This window comes from Pelmatolapia mariae, linkage group LG20 (genome assembly GCF_036321145.2).
Source record: "Pelmatolapia mariae isolate MD_Pm_ZW linkage group LG20, Pm_UMD_F_2, whole genome shotgun sequence".
Classification (NCBI taxonomy): domain Eukaryota; kingdom Metazoa; phylum Chordata; class Actinopteri; order Cichliformes; family Cichlidae; genus Pelmatolapia; species Pelmatolapia mariae.
This window is the reverse complement of record NC_086244.1, coordinates 26,492,944-26,509,553: the sequence shown is the minus strand read 5'-3', so window position 1 is coordinate 26,509,553 and position 16,610 is coordinate 26,492,944.

Sequence of the window (16,610 nt, the reverse complement as noted above, 5' to 3'; positions counted from 1 at the left end):
GAGAGAGAGTAAGGGGAGGGGTGAGAAGGGTGGAGTCTGTAGCTCTAGTTGCTGGCTATTCCAGGATAGCTTTCCCACTCCCATAGTTTTCTCTCTTCCCTCCTCTCAGCTGTTTTTTTCCTCTGCACCCTTCTGTTTCCTCTCTCGTCTGCTGCCCCCCATCTTGTCTGTTATCCTCTTTTCTACATGGTTGAGTCTCATTTTAGCATAAGTAATGCTTAAAGGGGCTCTCACATAGCCAACTCCGAGATCAGATGAAATGACACGCTCTCTTGTGTCTGCTCAGAGCTGGCTGTTGAAATAGTAACACCCAGGTCTGCAGTGATACACAGTGCTATTTACAGCAGAATGGCCATGTTATGCTGAAGGTGTCATGCATTGTCCAGCCAGTATCAGACTCTTTCTGACAGTTTAGGAATGTTTCTTCGTGGGCTTGTGGCTTAGAGTGGGCTTTTCTGGCTGGGACAGCTCCAATATTGACTTCTGCGCTCATTTATGATCACAGAGCTCGCAAAGTGTGTTTCCATGGAGGGAACAGGCGGTCTCATATTTCACAATGTTGGCATTCTTGGTGTGTGTGCGCGCGTGTGTGTGTGTGTGTGTACCATTAATCATTTGGGCTGATAATTTCCTGTTCTGAAGTACACAGTGGGACAGTCTAACCAAAGAAGCTCATGGAATAAAGCAGTTTTGTATCAGTGACAAAGTTGTACTATACCGCATGCCCCCCGTAAGGGATTTGGGCTTTGCATTGTAATATAGTTACACCATGTTATCACCATATAGTGTAACTTCATCTTGTGATACACACCCACTTTGTGAGGTATACCTGTTCAACCTCAAATATCTAATCAGCCAATCAAATGGCAGCAGCTCAGTGTATTTAGACATGTAGACGTGATCAAGATAACATCCTGAGGTTCAAACTTAGCATCAGAAATACTTAGACAGGCTGGTCTGAGTATTTCTGAAACTGCTGATCTGCTGGGATGTTTGTTTATAACCATCTCGAGTGTTTAAAGAGAATCGCCCAAAAAAGAAAAAATACGCAGTGAGCAGCAGCTCTCTGGGTCATAATGCTTTTTTGAAGCCAGAGGTCAGAGGAGAATGGCCAGACTGCTTCAAGCTAATAGAAAAGCAACAGTAAATACAGAAGAGCAGCAGAGGACCACACAGAGGGCCAGTCCTGACAGCCAAGAGCACAAAACTGAGGCTACAATTCACACTGGCTTGCCAAAATTGCACAACAGAAGATTGGAAAACTGGTATCTGGCCTGATGAGTCTCAAATTTTCCTGCAACATTCAGATGGTAGGAGACAAAATCTGGCATGCACAACATGAAAGCATTGCTCTGGATACTGCTTTGTATCAATGGTTCAGGCTACTGCGAGTGGTGTTATGCTGTGGGGGATGGGGTTTTTTTGTCATACTTTGTTCCCCTTAGTACCAACTGAGCATTATTTAGAAGCCACAGCCTACATGAATATTGCTGATGATCATGACCATGACCATGGCTGCATCTAGCAGGATAACATGTCACGTCACAAAGCTCAGATCATCTCAAACTGGTTTCTGGATGGATACAGTGTTTTACATTATGAATGTGCAACTGACAAATCAGAAGAATGCTAACATGTTTTCAGCACCTTATTGAATCTATGATATGAAGAATTAAGGCAATTCTGAAGAATAAAGTGAGTCCAACCTAGTATGAGACCTACAACTTAGACCTAATAAAGTGGCAAATGAGTATATTTAGACATAATCACCAAAGCGATCAGCTAGGATAATAAAATATGCTCATTAAAGTACACTGATCAAACTAATACACCGACACATGCATTTACAAAACCTGATGAGTGACATTTTAAGAATTTTTAGTTTCACTCAGAGGTGCTTTTACCCAGAAATCTTCAGCAGCAGCTGCAATCTTTGACCAACATCTTTTTGCGATACAGCACGAGCAAATGTGTCTTTGGGTAAATGTGTCTGTGACTAAATCGGAACGAGCATGGAGCACATTTGGGCATTTGTGTGTAGCACTAGCTGTGAGTGTGCATATTCAAAAGAGGAACACTGTAGAATTGTTTCCCTTTCTTTCTAAGTCAATCTGATCAACCTGAAAGCTACACAGGGTAATTCTTAACAAAGCGCTGTACACAAAGCATGCGATATTTAGATGTGTACTTTACATCAAAGCACATTAAAGTCAATTAACATCTGGATTATGGCTCATTATCCATGCATGTGAAAGCAGAGGCTGTTGAAATGTCAGTAAGTAAAGCAAATGCATCCAACTCGAGATATAACCAGCGCGGGAAAGAAAATAAAACTTGTTTCAAGACATGCCACATATTTTGAGGCACAATTACTATCTGATCAACAAACAGCCTTTCTCAGGCCTGAAGCTGCTAAGCTTATGACTCAGCGTGCGAGCCCATCTCAATTTTCCTGGGCACATCCTTTCACAGGCTACAGTCCAACTGTGTGGAAATCACCACCTGATTACTGCAACAAAGACAGGCAGCACCACAGCACCCACTCAGGTTCCTCTACGGGGCATCAATGGAAACAAGAGAAGGCTGAGTATCAGCTGGCACTGAACCACCATGCAGGCACACACAAGAGCACGCATCACTGAGGTGCACCGTCAGGCACTTCAACAGCTGGCAGAACTGTGTCTCCATCATCTTTCTCTCCAGTGGCAGGGTGGTGGCACACTCCTGTCAGGATGTTTCTGTCGTCAGAGTAAACAGAGAAGCCTAGCTGCCTCACCCATTAGCCATACAAACAGAGTACTACAAACCAGTGCATTGACTATGCAGCATTTCAGCACTCTGTACATGAAGAGGGATCTAAAGCAGATAGAAAATACAATTCTGGACTGGAGACAGACTTATGCATTATCAATTCCCAGGCTCAGGCAGCACAGTGGTTCACCACATATCTGTAAAGATACAGACAGGTCACAGCTTTCCTTTCTCTCTCCCCATCACAGCCTCCATCCCTCTCTCGGTTTCTTTGCTTATAATGGATGTTTTAAGCAACTGTGATTGAAAGGGCAATTCACTAGAGGATTCTTGAAAGGCACTGCTGAACGTCTCCATTTGTCTGATGCTGATATGGCTGCCAAACACCGTGTGAGCGAAGGAGCACAACTCAAAATGGGTTGAGAAACAGTTGATTTGACAGCAGAACTGAAAGCTTAAGAGAAACAAGATAAAACAAAGACAGCAAAGAAAGACGACAGCAAACTGTGTTACAAACTGAACAAATACTGCCTGCACTACCAATTAACAAAAAAACAGCTATAGAGCAAAGAAGAAATACACCGCTCTGGAGACACATTCAAAATTAATGAATATGAGAGAATCTTTTAATATGCTCTTAAGCTAGAAGCTGCCAGATTATGAGTCTACAAGTCCCACAGCGGGGGGGAGGGGGTGCTTTTGTACTTGTTGCGTAAGGTTGATTGCAGGCGTTCTTTCAGTGGTGCCGCTTCAAAGCACGACAAATAGGAAAAAATGTTTTCATTTACAGTATTATAACAAATTTTTGGACTATTATTAGACACTCAATGACCAGATCTGACATGTACTTGGCATACTGAGTGCTATGTTTCGTTTTGTTTTTTACTAACATCTATTTCTGTGCATCAGCCCTGACATTTAACACTGGCAGTGTCCTTTGTGCAGTAATGGAGTGTAATAAATGAGTACCAAAACTGGACCAGCAGACAATGCACAAAGCTTTGAACGTTAACAGAAATATGGAAAAAATGTTCCTCCCTGGGCTTGAAGGGAGTAGAGGGGGGATGTGAGGTGAGGCATGCATTAACACACATTCATCTCTCTCCTTTTATCTCTCCTCTCTGCTCACTCACTTCTTTCTCCTACTCCCCACATACAGACACACAAACACACACACACACACACAGAAGACTCCTCTGCACACGTATGCTTGTTCAGATTCAGAGACGGAGACCTGTAAGAATGAATGAAATCTATACATTTACATTCACGCTAGACTAGACTCGTTTGCAGATAAGCACACTAGCAAATAGATGGGTATGACATTTTTATGTAGAGCCAGGCAGCCAAACAGGGAAGAGAGTATTATGTTTCCACTGAAAGAGAGAGTGAGCTGCATTTCAGAGTGTGTGCTCAAAGTGGAATATCAAGTGTGATTTATGAATGTGTTGTAAATCAGCTCATACACAACATTTCCTGCTCATTTCATGTGCCACTCTTGGGATGCATATATTGCAAACACTGTACGTCCTGCTGAAGTAAAAACATTCATAATGTGCGGCAATAAATTACAGAAATAACAGCAAAATACAGAAAATTCATGTGATATAAACATGTATGCTAATAGATACAGCAAGTCTCAGTTCAGCAGATACGCAGTTGCTTATTCACAGTGTGTTCCCCAACCCCCCACTGACATTAGTCTTTCTTCACCCCATCACTCTGCTAAAATCCTGCCAAAATATGCTCACTGCATTTCACTTTTATACCTCTTTTTCCTTCCCCTTTTCTCCTTTACTTCCTCTCTATTTTTTCCTCCCTATTTCTAAGCTCTCGCTATTTCTGAGTGCCAATTAAGGGAAACTGGCATTTTGGACAAGCCACTATGAGGGGGAGGTTTTGGGGCTGTTTTGGCTGATGTCATGGAGCAGAAGTTGTGAAGTAACTGTCCTGTTCTTAACTCATCTGCCCTGCAGAGAGATGCTGTTTTTGTCCAATTAGACTAAACTACACACTGCTAGCATACACCGGGGAGGCAGACGGGTGTGCCTCTCTCTGTCTGTACATGCATGTGTGTGTGTGTGTGTGCACTTCACCACTAGTACCACTCAGTACCTCCCATTGTTGTACCTCATCGAGCAGAGCTGCTCTCAGGCAGCAGTTCTGCACTAGACTGCACAGACGGGAGGTCCATGTCTTACAATATTCACATACGACAATCAGAAGCATACAGAAAAAGATCTGCCTTTACACAAACATATACTCCCTTTCCCATCCAGCTCTTATTTTTCCAGAAATCTATCCAGCTTTCAGCTGGAGTTTTCCAGCTTCACCTGACCCACAGCATCGCTCTCTGCCTTTATCTCCTTGGAGCTGAAGTGTAAACCTTGCTCTAAAAGCAGCATGCTACCACTGAGACTGCTGGTGACTTAGTTCGGGGCTTAAGTATGATCTAAAACGCCCCCCAAAGGATAAAAAGTTAATTAAACAAATGCAAACCCAAGGGATTATCTGCTGGAAAAAAAAATATCAAAAGGTGCCCCTGCTACAGTATGAGTTCAGCCTGAATGAAATACTTCTATATCCTAATATTAAAATATAAATCTTTAAATATATCCACCTTATGCACTTATTCAGTTCGGGGTCACTTAAAAATCACCAAAATACTGTTAAAAAAAAACAAAACTTACTGTATGTCACTGCTGTGTTCACATTTTTTTCCACTGCCCCCAAGTGGCCAAAACATATTTAGTTCAGGAACAGCAAGCTTAGTAAGCTGATGGATGTTGTGAATTCAAGAAATAGATGTCTCCATAATATACCTGTCAGTCACCACTATTTCACAGGAAGACAGTGCTGACAGTTCAGGTAACATCATCCCTACAAGAACTGAAACAAACACCAGAGGATTAGGTACACTGCAAAAACAAATCACGGTAACATTTAATCATTACATAAAACTTGGGAGAGTGTAGTATTTCTGATAAAGTGTATAACAAAAGCTATTCTAGATTGCACATGAAGGTTGTATACATAAGATGTATAACTAATTTTGTTGGTGAGATGGCTTTAGTTTACCAATTAAACTTATATTTATTCTATTAATGAAAGATACATTGAAATTATACTACAGTATTTATGCATCTCTTCTGGGCAAAACTCTGGATTTGTTATAAATAAACAGGAATAATTATGTCATTGACTTATGTGAACTAATGCTAATCTCTCCAATCTCTGGGCTCTATACAATATGATGCAGCTTCAGGTTGATCTCTGCCCATTTAAGGTCATACGCACACAGTTCAGTTCCAAGGTCCTTGGGGATCAGCACTCCTTGAATGGCACACTCTCCCAGCCTCTCTCAAAACCAGATATGGACAAAACCATGGATTTTCTGCACATTTCTCCTCATAATAACTTATGGAAAAATATGAATGGTTTAATTTGAGAACAAGTGAGGTGCACTGTGCTAAGTTAAGATGACTATCCCTCTAAAAAATAAAAAAGAATTTCTCTCCATTCTTTTGTTTTGGTCTCTGGTTTTACACATTAGGAATTCTTATGTGTTTCATGGTTTTACTTTTTCAGTGGATAGCACAACTCAATTGAAAATCTTGCTCTTCCTCAACACTGATGAGCACATTTAAATACAAATACACAAGGTGTGTTGTGTACACGTGACCTTTTTTTGTAGACATTTATAGGTAAAATTTAGCACTTTGTATTACTAGTTCAGTGAAGATTTGATCTTACCTCAAAAAAGGACAAAGCTATAATACACAGAGTACATGGACACACTTACAGCTATCCATCAGAAATCAGTGTTTTAAAAAAAGGAAATATTTGTATTATCTGGCAAGAGTAAAGATGTGAATTATACATCTGTGAAAGGAAAATCTGATTATAGTAAATCAGCCAAGTTGTATTTTAAACCATTAACATCACGATTGCTTTACATGGTTTGATCTTTGAGTGTGAAATAAAAAGCAATCTTCCCTTCTGTTTCAGAGTTATGGTGTTAAATAAAGGGAAGAAAAGTATTTTTAACAGAATGCTATGATATCACAGTAAAGCTGACTTTATAGAAGCCCCCTTTTCATCAGACAGACAGGTGTACAGGTCAAAATCCTAACATCTAGCTCTGAAGGAGAGGTCAGGGTTAAAATAACAATGCTGTGGACATTGCCTTGTTTCAAAATAAAATTTAAAAAATGTAATTCAAACTCAAATATAGCTTTGAATTGGTGAAAAAACAAACACGACGAGGTGAAATGAGGGAAAAAAGAAAGTCACTAGATTCACGGAAATTAGAAAAACAGGAAGGTTTAAGAATTGTATAAAAAAAAAGGGGGAATCTGAATTTGTGGATGCTGGCACTGGCCTGTGATTCCTGGGAAGCCACTAGCAGGCATCTCGTTTCTAACACATAACAGATGGCCCTTATGGGCCAACGAACCATGTCTTTGAAGAAAGCAAGGGCCTATCGTCTTTCCTCTGTCCTACATTTAGAAGGTCAGAAATTATGGAAAATCTTGACAATAAAAATCGAATTATATAGCACTCTTTCGAAGTGATAATGTTGATGAATTACCTGATTCATTTATCTCAACTGATAAATAAAGATTTCATTTCTGATGTTTTGAACGATAATACAAAAATCTTTATCTTAAGTAAAATTAGTATTTATCTTCTAGGTTACCAAGTTTGCTAAATTGCATTTTAAGGAAATTATTAGTAATGAATGTGGCTTTGTGTCAAGGCCATAAAAAGGTAAGGCTTTGTGGTTTCATGGGCTCTGTACTGACAGCTCTGAGCAAAAAATAACAGATATAGACAAAAATAGATATTAGGTAAGTAAAAAGATACTGCGGTAAGACCTCAAAATAACAAGGTCCTAAAGCTGCCCCAACTTAATGAAATAAAATAAAGCAGTATTCAGTGTGATATCGAAAATCACAATGTGAGAAAATTACATTTGTTCATTTACATGTTACAGCCGAGTATAATTATATTCACGTAGGGAAATGTAATGTTTCAAATAAGTGACAACGTGTATTGCCAAACCTTCTCTGGGCTAAGACAAAGTCTGTCTGGCGTTTTGGTTCAGATGTTTTTGCCTTGTGTTTCATTGATTTTCCATCCAATTTTCCATCTAGAGGAAATTGGGCTGCGCAAAAACAATCGAGCTTGTCTGGAGCTGAAATAAACAATCTCCTTTTCGGTCATCATCATTCTACATGGCCCTGAATAATGCATTTCTTTACTTTTTTTTTTTTTTTGCTCCGCTATTCTGAGCCCCGACCAAAAATAATTTCTGGCTGCATCGACTTCAATAGCATTCCCTGTCTGAGTAAGACCGTTACAGATAAGCATCGCTGACAGCTTCCTCTGGCCTCACTCACACCCCTTCTGTAAGCCATATACTGCTCTGCACAACAGTTAGTGGTCCGGCCACATGGTACACACCACCAAACCTCCAATATATACACACACACTCCCTCTAACCCAAACCCAGATCCAGCAACAAAGCTCCTTTTGTTCCATTCCACTCAAGTAAAATGGCAACGCACGCAAGCCTTTCACAGAAAAATCAAAATAAGTTCAACCAACAGTGATGGGGCAGAAGGGGAGGGCAGGCAGTGGAGCATGTTTTCTTGCCCCATCTGGAAAGTATTGCTTGTGTATATGCATGCACACAAGAAGTCTTTTTCTGTCTCACGAACTCATATATGGTACATTACAGCAAAGCAATTTAGGGTTATCAGTGTTAATAGAGGATATAGAGGGTGGAGTTTAATAAGAGCAAACCACCAACATTCAGGTGACTCCAATCTGATACTTTTCCTGAAGTTATTACTGCCTAATGACCACCATCAGATATGGCAGATGGGACCCAGGCCTGTTTTGATTCGCATGTGGCTAACATTCAAGAACAGGGTGAACTGAGAGCAAAAACACAGGCAGTAGCTAGTGGCTCACATGAACCTTATCATAAAAGAAAAAAAAAGACTGAGGAGTGCACAAGGAAGGTTTCTTAAACGTTACTTCACAGAAATCTGAGACGTTTCATAGCTGGGTCTGGAAGTTTGTGTTTCGGTGAGCCTCTAAGCTCTGACTGGTTTGGTGAGACCTGCAGTGTTTGGATAGCACTGCAGGTCTACGGTCACTCGGTGCAGCACTTTCAGGTCTTACCTGTTCTTTCTCTCTGGTCTGAGTTTTCTGTAGTAGAGGCCTGCTGCTCCCAGTCCAGCCCCTCTGGCTCCCACTGGCCCTGGACAGGCCCCTTTTCCTCCTCGCATGATGGGAGGTCTACCTCACCTCCTTCTGAGAGCTATGCACAGAGAGATGCATTTGTCAGCAGTGGAGCCCTGCACTCAAGGAGGAAGTGATTGCAAGATTGTATAGAGTACTTATGGTCACATAACCACAGAACATTATCCCAGTGGCTGATTTTTTTTTCCACAGTTTCCTGCATCTTTTTCATCCTTTTCTCCATTACACACTGAACAAGAATGTGATGGAAATGAGGCCCTAGTTTTGCCACAGAGCTTGGATGAGAACCGTTTCTCAGAAAGAGGTTTGAAACTGTCTTTAAGTCCAGGGATGGAGGGAGATTAGATTCACTGTTATGGCTATGTCCTATATCTGCCGGAAAGGAAATAATCTGTCAAGATAAACATTTTTTTAAGAGAAACAGAACTTCAAAAAGGAATTCACTGGTCATTGTGGTACCCTCCAACTTCTTTTTTCTTTTTTCTTTCTGTCAAATCAGAATTTGTCCTACAGAAGAGAGGACAAGCAGAGAAAAAAAAGAGAAAGGGGGAGGAGAATACATTTGCAGGGCTGCAATGAGGCATTAGACCTGCATGACTTTGTTTATGGTTCGATGTTTTAATCAACACTACTGAGCTTCCTGTTCCACTGAAACATCCAAGATTCCTCCAAAGCACTGGACGGAGACTTGCAACCTTTCCATACCCCACACTCTCTCCTCTCCCTATCCACTCTATCTTGATCGTTTTAGGTTGATGAAAAGGTTATAGCGATGAACAACAAAGCAACAAAAGCAACAAAAAACACAACCACAAAAACTTGGCATGTACAATGTGGATTTGTGGATATGTTGTGCTCTACAAACCCTGAAAAACACCTCCATGTGTGCCTATTGCATTCAGTTTGAATTTAAGGCATTATTCTTTCATATAAACAGACAGTATATATCCAAACAGATTTCAAGTGAGCCAGCTGGGCAGCAGTCACAACTCACCCACTGTTGATTGGGCATGGCCACGGAAGTAAGCACATCAGCCATGGCTCCTAACATCTGGTCAGTGCGTCCCTGATTTTTCTGCAGAGCTTTCATTCTCCTGAACACCACACAAAAACTCTACAACCTTGGTCTCTGATTCTGATGCAGTCTTTGCTTCTTCGTGTCCCGTGTCTGTCCTGTGCTCTTGTTTTCTGCCCCTTCACTGTGCACTGTGCTGCAGTTTGGAGCTGAGCCCACCTCTTTCTACCATGACACACAGGAAACCTCATGCGCAAGAATAGATCAAGGAGGAGCAGGAGGAGGGCTCGTGTCTGTGTGGGAGCGTGCACTTGGTCAGGAGCCTCAGCACGTCCAGGACGCACAGGTGAGCTGGCTGCAAGTGTCTGTGCAGCTTACTTCTCTGATAGTCTGCACTGTTTTGTCAGGAACCTGAAAAACAGACAGACTTTTCTTCTTCTTCAGCCTCCTTCTGAGTTTTTTGTAAAGTCCACAGTCTTCTTCTTCGTGGTTCTTCTAAATCATGAGGTTTGACAGTGTGAAGTTGGCCTTCTTCTATGTTTTCTGAATGCTGAAATGGAGCGCAGTGGCTGAGCACACCACCCTCCCTGAAATCCTCCTTTCTTGTTCTTCATTGGCTATACAATATCACCTCCCCCTCCCCCAAACCTCACCCCTTCCATCATTGTTTCTCTTCTGTCTTTCCTTGTTTCCTTGGTTAGCACCTGTAGTTTTTCTTAAGCTCAAAGTATTTCAATCTGATCTTCCATTGAACTCCTGTAAAACTCCACACTCTCTTGATTTTTGCCCAAGTCTCAAGCCCAAGGCAGTGACACATAGACTGTGCGAACCCTTGAGCGGTGGGGCAGCCCCAAATAAGGTATGAAAACACAGTCCACGAAGCTCAACTATTTGAGACACTGTCGCCATTTCCACATTTATCTTACTTTATTTATTCAACTGCTTAGATGCTCATTATTTAAGCTATTAAAATCAGAAGACTTGCAACATTATTTACATTTTGACACTGCTGACCAAGTAGAGAGACATTGTTATAAAGAAGTGTGTCTGTCTTTCAAATTCTTAACTTTTATTGGAGAACACTAGCACACTTAATCAAACTTTAAGGTTCAAATGTCATGCGATTCTATCTTTAGTGTCTATCAGTCTTAGATTTTCACTGCAGCAGTCGTTGTGTTCCTCCAAGAAAAACACACGTATTGTACTCCCTGTGCTTCTAGCGATCTATATTTAATTTTTAGAACCTGACTTACATTACTGCAACAAAGAATATCAAGTTTAGTGTGCTAGCATGTAAGCTAGTGTTATTTAGGTCAGAGTTCATAAACAATCATTTTTGTCAAAAGAGGAATAATATTTCCAAATGAAATACTTTATTTATGGTGGTTTGGCAGGGAGAAACGACTGATACAGAAAAGAGCAAATGTCACTAACAATGGGCGTGATTGATATTGATATTTCTATCAGACTGAATAATCAAACAGAGTATGACAAAGAGGAGCTAGGGTGGAAGTGGGTTGCAAAGCAGCTCACAGATGTGCAGCAACTGTAGGCAGCTGGGAGGATACATATGTTTTGCTTCAGTGCTTAACAGTTTGGGGAGTATCTTGTCCAGTTTGTTATAGCAACAATAACTAATCACTCACAAGGCAAGCTAACACAGTTTTGATTAGTTAGTTAGTTTATTTGGATGTCTCAAGCTGCAAAAGCAATGCCCCTGCTCTTTAAATATATTTTTAACAACTGATTAATAACCTATCTGATTGGCTAGTAGCAGTATTGGCACATTTTGATTGGGTGGTGTCTCAACATTTTAGTGCAAACAGAACAAGCAAAGTAAAGCAATGCATCCATAATTTAGTTCATCAACAGATGATGTAACCTCATTCAAAGGGGAATGAGAGGAAAGCGCAATGCCTAATGTGTCTGTGTGGATTCTCCCTAAGATAGCACTGATAGCATAGAAGGGTATCTGTTCAGCTATGTGGAGGGGCATTGACACCAGCCTTTTTCAGCTGGGATTGCAGGAAGATGACTTTGTTTGATTGACTCATTTAGCAGGTCAAGGGGCAAACAGTAATGTAATGCTGACTTGTACACCTCTGTTTAAAGAACAGCTTGGTCAGTGAAACAACTATTTGAAACTGGATATTGATTTTATGCAACTAAATGCAGACAGACTGAAAATTATCTAAAAAATAAAAAGTCCTAAAGACAGCTTGCCTGGATAAAAAGCATTATATTCTTAATGTCCTTGTCTTTTTTCCACTTTTTTTCCTGCTCAACCTGAAAATAGCAGCTACTCATTTAAAGAATAATTCTTGGTTTAGGTGTCAGTTTAATCTGATGAAACAGATAGGTACCTTTTAATCACCTGGAAACCCACCCAAGCCCAGACTCTGTTTTATTGCTAATGTCCATAAACCATTATACACCTGTTTCAGCTTTTATATCAGGTAACATCCATGTCTCAGAGTTTTTAACCTTTCCTAAGCCAGAGTGCTGCTTGTGTTCCTGTTTTTGTCATATATAGTTAAGGCCAAAGGTGACCATGGTTCCACCATGACCGACAGCTTTAAAGGTCTTCCCAGCATAAATGTTTCATGAGGGAAAGACATCTCTAATGTCTCCCCCTCATTTTAGTGTACCTTTTTTAATGTTTAATGAATTCCTCTATTTTGAATGTATAATTCAGATGAAAGTTAGAGAAACCAATTAATCCCTGCAGTATGTTCTTATTGCATTCTGTAATACACAAAATTACACAATAAAAATACACTAAGAATATGTGCCAGCAGAATGAGCTAGCGAACACCGATCCTTGTTTACCTCCTTTCGTCTCAGATCCCTGGTGTATTACATGTTGACTGACTCTCACAGCCATGGCTTACCCTGCTGTTTGGTTAGAGTTGAAACGTTGGTAATGTTACACCAACAACAGGTTGGACAATTGTTTGCTATAAATTGCCCAACATGGCTCATACCTAACCTGGTTGTGAACTTTATTAAAATAGAAAAAAAAACATTGTGTCTCACACTGAAAGTTACCAGAAAAGGTGTTTTCTATTATATTTTTAGATGTAAATAATATAATAGAACAACATCTAAACACAAACCATCTGTCTAAAGTTTTTTGTGGACAGCTGTGAGATGTTAAAACGTGCCTAGGCAGCAATGTGTCATAATATTATTTTTAGGTTTTGTTTTAATGTTCATTTATTCTTAAGGGTCATAAGTCTACTTAACTTGTTATTTCATAAATTTGTGACATCAAGGATGCATTTGGCACCTAAATATTTAGCATTGTTAAGTGGACTTAGTATTTGTGTGTGTGTGTGTGTGTGTGTGTGTGTGTGTGTGTGTGTGTGTGTGTGTGTGTGTGTGTGTGTGTGTGTGTTTGTGTGCGTGTGTGTGTGTGTGTGTGTGTGTGTGTGTGTGCGTGCGTGTGTGTGTGCGTGTGTGTGAAAACAGGTTTGATGATTATATATATATATTAAAGTGACTTACAGAGGAATGGTTGCATTAATGCCAGTGAAATATAAAATGGCACATAACCAGGATTTTTCACACTAGAGACCTTAAACTTTTTATTCATTTTTTTTAATTTATGACATTCTACTTGCAATTTTTTCCTCTAATTTTTAGCTCATCTGGCCAGAGAACTGAAAAACTTAGGCCATAGCCAGGCATCCAGTATCTGTTCATCTGTCCACTTGCCCATAATTCACAAGAATCACTACTCCTCCCAAAGTGCTGGTCAAACTTACACAACGCACAATGATCACCTAATGGCTGTTCACTCAAACTGTGCTCAAGGTCAAGGTCATATTTGTTGTTACACAGGGAATTAGCCATGAATTGTGATGGAACGTGAGATGGACGAGCTATTATGTCATTGACATTCTGGTTTGGTTTATGTGCCATGCTGGTATTTTTTATTGCACGAGTACATCATCACCATTGGGGCCTAGTTGAGTAAATCTTAGGAATGTGTGTGAGAAACTCAAGGAAACTGACAGGCTGTGTAAAGAACACATAAAAAAACATCTCTCAAAGTTTTCCCTTCCCTCACCGACTATGAACACATCAGCAACTGCTTAGGGCTAAGCCACAGTTGCCTGGCAATGACTTTTTATTTAATAACAGACTCTAATATTGAAAACTGATACATATAACCATTTTTAGCATTTTCATAAACTGGTATTCTATAGTGAATATGAGTGTAAATGGTGGTCTGTCTCTCTGAGTTAGTCTCGCAACTGACTTCTCAACTGTCCAGGGTGTACACCACATATTGTCCTATCACATGGATGCTTTTCTATATCACGTAAGTAAGAAATTATACCATCACATCCAAAGGCAGTCTAAATAACAAGCATATTATACTACACACCCAATTGTGTCCATCAAACATATATTTGTTCTTTTTATTTCATTAAAAGATCTTTTTCAATATATATATATATAATTCCAACGACAGGGGAAGAGGAATATTTTCATAATTTTATTTTTCTCTATTTCCTTAATTTTTCCCAACCATGATGCTGTCCATATGAAGCTTCATTTCTTGTCTGAATCCCACTTCCCTGAACAAATCCTCTCTCCACCACACCTTATCTTCCCATTTGTAATAACGTGATCTAAATATATGTTTAAAATATGTTTAACTATTTTCCTGGATGGTGGAGGATTTTACGTGCTTTAAGGCAAATAGCATTAGAGGTGGTTCTGTCTTTAGCACATAAATGGAATTAATATAGCAGATGCACAGTCCTGCACAGACTGCCAACAGTCTAATATTAGCTAAGCACATTGCTGTTGTTAGAATCAGTCACTAAGCTGGCTAAACTTAGTCCACTTCGTCCCAAGCCTCTTTCTTTTGCTCCACCGCTGATTTGTGCTGGGTAATGTGGTCTCTGGGGAGAAGCTGGGCTGCCTTTCACAGTGATGAGTAAATGACTCTGTCAGGAATTTGCAGAATAGAAAGAAAATAACCCTGACCCTAAAAGGAAAGTCTGAGTACTATCAAGAGGTGGGAATCAGAACAAAATGTACTTAAACTTCTAAATCTCATTCACAATTGGCAACTCATAAATCACATTCACAACTGATTTTCTTTGAGAAAATGACTTAGAAAAGGTTGCTAAATGTGCTATGCTGCCCTCATCTGGTAAACTAGATTGGCCTTTTTTTGTAGATCTTAAAGGATAAAGGAAAACATCCAAAGTACACACTAAATCACTACCCCACCCTGTCATGCCAAACAGACTTCCTTTTCCTCTGTATTATTTCCTGTCAATTTTATTTCTGTTTTGCTCCCAGAAGCTATAATCTTTCCCCCACAGGCATGCCCTTTTCTACTCTTCCTGTGTTTCATATCAGTAAGGAGTCCAGACCTACCTCAGGGTCTTGTGTCTAAACATAGAACCTTTTCAGAGTTAAGGTTACTGTGACACTATAGGTCCGATCTGATGCTTTAAAGCCAAAGAGGTGTCTTCAGATAAGGGCTTGTCTGTGGGACATTTGATGGGATTTCTTGGGATTATGTTGTCGGAGGTGTGTCAGCTTCAGCTGGCTGTTATCAACATGCCTCTGTTTGTTAACTCTTGAGAGCAGATAACCATCTATAATTCTCAGAGCAGATAACCATCTATAATTCTCAGGATCAAGCAGCTTTTGAATGAATGTCCAGCCTTTATTATAACAGCTTTACTCAGTTATGACTGGGCTCTGCAATGATAGATATCTGCTACTTGAAATAATGTTGATCTTTAATAATGCAGGAGCATTTAGTGATTATAATTTGTTTAACCCTTTATTGACCATGGGCCCACCGGCGGGCCCATTTTACAGGTAAATTTGAAGGGCCGGTCAATAAAGGGTTAAACTAAGCCTAAATTGTCTGTGTGCCTTGTTAAAAGTTTGTAGATTTTATTTGGAAGTGTAGTAGCTAAGGCCTACAGTGAGGAATCATGTTATTTTTTATCTTGCTGAATGCCACCACGTAAACTGTACTCATGTCCAGGCTGTCCATTTCCAAGTTTCATCAGAAGAGGGCAGTCAGCAACCCCTCTAAACAAGAGGTGCTGTTACATAACACAGGCCAACAATCATATGCTTGAAGTGAAGGCTTGGCCCCACTCTAATTCAATATAAGGGTTAATCTGTTTACATGCACATTTGGACCCACGTAACTGTAACACTGATGCTGTGAATACACCTGTTAACAGGATATTCCCGTCCACATATGAGATTCGACACTGTGAACAGAAAGGCTGTGGTCACGGTTCAAACGGGACATTACTAAACCAACAATGCTAAAAAGTTAACCTAATTTATTTCCGTTATAATATTGGATTCAATATCAGACTTGCTTAAATAATCATGTTAATATGATAATTAAATACCTACAGATGAAGTTTGTGGGTAATGAAATATAACTTATGCAAGCACTTCCTCCTGAACAAAATGTAGTGTGTATTAAGTGTTTATGCCTCATAATGTAAGGACTGAGTATTTTCAAACCAGGTGCTTACACTCACTTCCACAGCATCTGTGCCAATGCACAATA